This window comes from Dermacentor andersoni, chromosome 9 (assembly GCF_023375885.2).
Source record: "Dermacentor andersoni chromosome 9, qqDerAnde1_hic_scaffold, whole genome shotgun sequence".
Classification (NCBI taxonomy): Eukaryota; Metazoa; Arthropoda; class Arachnida; order Ixodida; family Ixodidae; genus Dermacentor; species Dermacentor andersoni.
Window position 1 is genome coordinate 29,057,756 of NC_092822.1, and position 5,186 is coordinate 29,062,941.

Genomic DNA, 5,186 nt, shown 5'->3' on the forward strand with positions numbered 1-5,186 from the left:
GCTCCAGGCAAAAGATACCCGCGAACTAACCACGACTACGTCATAAAGCCGGACCATACCAACAGTGATACATATCGGTACTCATTTTTCCTGGATGCGATAGAAATGTGGAACCAATTGCCAAACGCTATTGTTAGCCTAAAAGATGTCACCGACTTTGAAAATGCTGCTGAGGCATATTTATGGGAGTTTTCGATTTAGTTTTGAAGTGCCAAGTGATATGTGCGACTTGATATTCATTGTACGTATCTTGATAAATGTCAGAAGTGTGCTGAACAGCATTCAAGTGAACATCTTATTAACTGTGAATTGACAAGTGTTAAGCAACTTTACGTACATTGACATTGTCCATATTTGATTTATGTAATTGTATTGTCCTCTCTGTTATGACCCTCTATGAGAGTTGACAGTATTAATAAATAAATAAATAGACGAGGAATGTGGGTAAGAACACTTTATTTTCAGCACACATGTTTTTTTAATGAACTGCTGTTATACTGCTAAAATCTGCACATTTAATAAAAGTACACTGCTCTGCTTCATCACTCCATGCTAAGTGCAAGTATCCTGTACCAGGAAGTCAAACCAAGACGTGGGATGTTCAGTCTGTGAAAATAAAAACAAGTTTGAAACATTAACGTGCAAAAACTAAAGCACACTCAAGAAAATAAACACAGCACAGGAACATATCCAATGAATCAGAATTACCTTTGAGAGCAAACATATAGTTTCTATGGCACAGTGAAGAAACCTTATTCCTCCGGCTTTTTTTGTGCGCGAGAAAATATGAAAGTGCATGCGTTCTCCCCATATTGTGTATCTGTCACCTTTTCACACACAACAAAGATGTTGTCTCAATGTGCCCAATTGTCTTTGCATATCCATTTCTCTGCTCTCATACCATGATACCTACAGTTAAAGGCTGTAGCAATGCTTAGCTTGAATGAACCAACACAAGCTACATGCACTGTGCTGTTGAACATGGCATTGTAAGTTAGGTTCATGCACAGCACATTCATGTGCCATAAACATTTGATTGTGATTGTAGGCAAGATAAATAAAAAGAAGGCATGTAAATAAGAATATTCCCTAATAAGCTGTGCAGAAGTGCTCTCCCGTTTGGACAGAAGCCGAGCACAGCTGCAGTGAACAAGAAGCCAACTTATACAGCATTTAAAATCTAGGTTCTAAATGTGCTACAGATTTTTCTGAATTCATGGTCGAAAATCTAGGTGTTAAAGGTGACAAACATTTAAACAAGTCTCTATTCGGACTGGTAATGCTATGTGTCCCCTAGTTTGATAAAATATGCCATATCACTGGTCTCCCAAGCTTCGGCTGCTGTCCAGTTGCAAGTGCAAATCACTCAATTATGTCTAGGGCACGTTTGAGCAAAAGGCAGCCAAGATTACTGTGCCATTGAGATCTATTTCCTGACAAGTATCTGATTTCTTCTCAGAAAGCTACCTGTCAAAAAAAACCTTCACAACAACATAACCCAAACCTTTCTTGAGTAAAGCCATCACACTGGTCCTTGAACACTAATTACACAGTGGCTCTTTGTGATGTAATGTTATGTACGTCAGCACCTAACGAAGTACAGGAAAATTTAATAATGGCAGCGTGACAGGTACACAATAAAGTAAAGGGATAAAACATCACACAGGCTGCCATCAGTGTTCATATCTCCATTTCAATGTGGATGTTTTTAGCAGTGAATACATGTTCTCATTAAAGTGAGTCATATTATTACAAAAGTGAAGGGCAAGGGTCTTTACATTCTAAACTGACAAATGTGCTTTATTACGATTCACCGCAATACTGGAGGTGTTTTGCAGTGAACCATCACATAAGGTTTTGGCTAACTACGGCGGGCGTGTCCGGCAGCGGGGCCTCTTGTGTATTGCGGTAAAGCGTATTATTGTGACAAGAGCTAACCTGGCACGTATGGCTTTAGCCAACAAAAGTTCTCAAGACATCATGCATCCTGCCACGAAAATCTGCTTTGATGAGAGTAGAACATTAGGTTAGTCGCTGACAGAAACCATACATTCCAGATTCACGTAAATCTTTCCCAATATCGGCATGCTTCACCGCAACACACAAATATGTTGCGGTGATAACGGTGGTCGAACAGGCTGGTGCAAATGTTTCACAGGGGAGCGTGCCTTCATCAGGGCAACTGCTTTCCTTGGCAGTTTTCATATACGTGAGTCCCCCCAACTCCCAACAGGGGAGATTTACCTGGACCTTTGCCAAGAGACGTACCGACAAGCGTTTGGTAGTGGCTGGTAGAGATGCAGGAGTCTAAAAAGCGTTGCGAAATTCGGTTCCGTAAGGTTAGCTTCACCGCAATACAAATATGTTAAGCGGTTAGACATACAAAATATGTTGCGGTGAATCATAGCAAGGGTACCTGGCCTTTGATGCAAAGCAACTTCCCAAGAGGCACGGTAATCCCGTGGCTAGTTATGCAGTTCCCCGCATGCGAGTGAGTTCCCTGCGTTCGGCGGTTTCCCAGTGACATACAAAATTACATTGATTGACTGTGTTGTAAATGGGCGACGGCCCTATATGCTGATGCAAAAGCGTCGTTCCGCTTTCGAAAACTGCGCTCGGCTAAAGAGAACAACCTTGACTCGCATATGACCAAAGCAGTTGAACAGGAAACTACGAAATTACGTAGCTATTATGGAAGAAATCAACAGCTCAGAAAAAAATGGCCGTGTAAACATTAACTGGCTTACGAGGTCGACAAACCAACGGTTCAAAGCATCACAGCCACGTCCGAAATAGCGCTGAAGGCCGGCCAGTACACTTAGGCGCCTCAGCGCGCGTAATGTAACAGGAGACGGCAGGTGCACGCGTACATCAGGTCTATTCGATTCAGCCAAGTTTCTCTGCACCTTCTGCACCTATTCACGGTGCACTGCACCTAGACCCTCGAGTCCCCAAGGTGCAGCAGTGCACCCTGCACCCCCGTGCTCGATTGAACGGGGTGCAATGCAAGGTGCCGCCGCGGTGCACTGCACCCTTGAACCTTGCAGCGGGTGGGTGCAGCCCGGCACCCCCTGCACTTTTTCGTTTGAGGTGCCGTGCACCTTTTTCTGAATCGAACAAACCTAACATTAAGGAACACATATTATTTATGTCGGTGAAAGCGGTCACTCTTCAGTTCTGACATGCTTCAGCGCGTAACACTAGTATACTGCGGCGAAGCTGACTTCAGGACGCCGACTTCTTCAACTCATCTAGCGATCAGGCAGGTCCGTTTATCACGCTTGGCAACGTTGGACATTTTCTGCCTTAATTTCGTTTGTTCTTTTTAATTTTCTTATCACAGTGACCCTGTATCACGCAGTAGCAGAGCTAGTTCCGCGTCTTAACTGCGTTAGGAAAGGCAAGCGTGTATGCAGCAGGCACGGCAGCATTGGCTTTTGTTTGGAAACTTCAAGAGACGCTCTTCCGCGCAGCGATGTCATTTGTATTATTACAAGAATGCAGGTGATGATTAAATGAGCCGCAGCAAAGGTGTAAAAAAGCAGTAGTAATGCTGTTCTAAGATCCTCTCGCTCGAGCGAGATGGTCTTAAAAGAAACCCCGATGTAACGCGATCTGACGGAACAGCTCGTCATGCGAGTGTTTTCTTACGTCCTCGTTCTTTCGCGCATCCTCCCCTGAACCAGACTACTGAATGGTTCTGTGCACGCACTGACGATCCTGACGGAGGCAATACCACTCACATGAGCAGCTCCATATAAGATGCCACGGCCCATTCCACATGCCGGCTGCAATTTGACGCGGCCAGGAGGCAAAATATGCGCACAAGGTACCTAATGGTAACGCATCAAACTGCTCACAGCCCCAATCCTTTATTACACGCATATAGCGTGGAAAGATGAATTACTCACGCTCTAAGTGGGCACGGAATACGGACCGTTTCGCAGCGCAGCCGGCTCCGTACGGCGGCCGCCATGGAAATGAGCGGATGTGACATCATGGGTTATAGCGGACGTGACGTCATGGGTGAACGTAGACATTTCGGGCACCTTTCGTCTGCTGTGCCCCGGGCACAGCAGACACGGCCAAAAAAAAATAATATCACAATTCTGTGAATTGCTTATTATAGTACATATAAAGCGGACAAAATGAATATGTTACAAATAAATCTGAAAAAAATCAGTAATATATAAATACAGCTTTCGCAGAACCCTTGTAGACGGCGTAACAATCTCACGTAAGATATAAATTGGCACATCAAATTTGTCCACCTTGAATGATCTAATAATGGATGCCGTTTACATAACCGCGATATCAATTCTTGATGCAGAGCAATTCTTCGCGCATCTATTTTTTTCAACCTTGCGAACTCTTTAGACTTCTTTCAACAAAATTGAAGCCCTAGATCAATATTCCGCTTCCAGCAGTCACTAGAAGTTAAATTTCTTTTGCAAATGCAACAAATTTACTTAAATTCGGTCCAGGGGTTATCTCATAAAAGCGTTCGTGCGTTTTACATGTATTTGAATAGGCCGCGTGGTATTTGGGCCCGAGCTGAAGCATCCTCTTAGAGGCAATCCAAAGGCGGAACTTAAAAACTTAAACGCGGAATAACTTAAAGGCGGAAGCTTAGGCATCCTCCAAATCTCTTGTTTCTAATGCATGCCAACATGCACTATCGTCCAGCCCACATCACTTCCTGGATCGCGCCGGTTGTGCTCGCCACTTGTTCAGCATCTTTTGGCGACACACTGGCTACGGTTGCAGATAAGCGTCTGCATCTCCACCGACCGCGAAACACGAAACCGTAGATAATGCCACCAAGACGTCGCTAACAGCACGTTTTGCACGAGCGGGCACCGATATATAACCAACATTCCCGTCTCTCAGAGTCGTCTGTGGTGCCTTTGCGGTCCTGGCAGCTGCTGGCGAGTTCACTGTCGTAACGGTGAACAGTTACGAGCATGCTGATGCCAGTCGCACTCGGTGAAATTTGGCTCTTCTGGCTGTGCCTCGTCTTTGCGGCGCCGACGTGAGTATTCCGGAATCGTCGTTACCCTTTCTTGTTAAGAAATTTTACTTTAAAGCTAATCTTTCTCTTTTGCATACCTCCCCGCAGTAGTCTAGGCGTGCCGTGTGTGTCGCCGAGAAACGTGGCTTGACCCCGTGGAAGGTATAGTGAGAAC

The 5,186-nt window shown here is 44.8% G+C and overlaps 1 long non-coding RNA gene across 1 annotated transcript; it reads right to left on the reverse strand.

Moving 5' to 3' along the window:
• Positions 1-439: 439 nt before the first annotated feature.
• Positions 440-4,098, reverse strand: LOC129383810 (uncharacterized). Its single transcript, XR_008611688.2, has 2 exons — positions 3,912-4,098; positions 440-606 (listed from the first exon to the last, which is right to left on the reverse strand). It is a non-coding gene; the product is annotated as an uncharacterized lncRNA (long non-coding RNA).
• Positions 4,099-5,186: the final 1,088 nt, after the last annotated feature.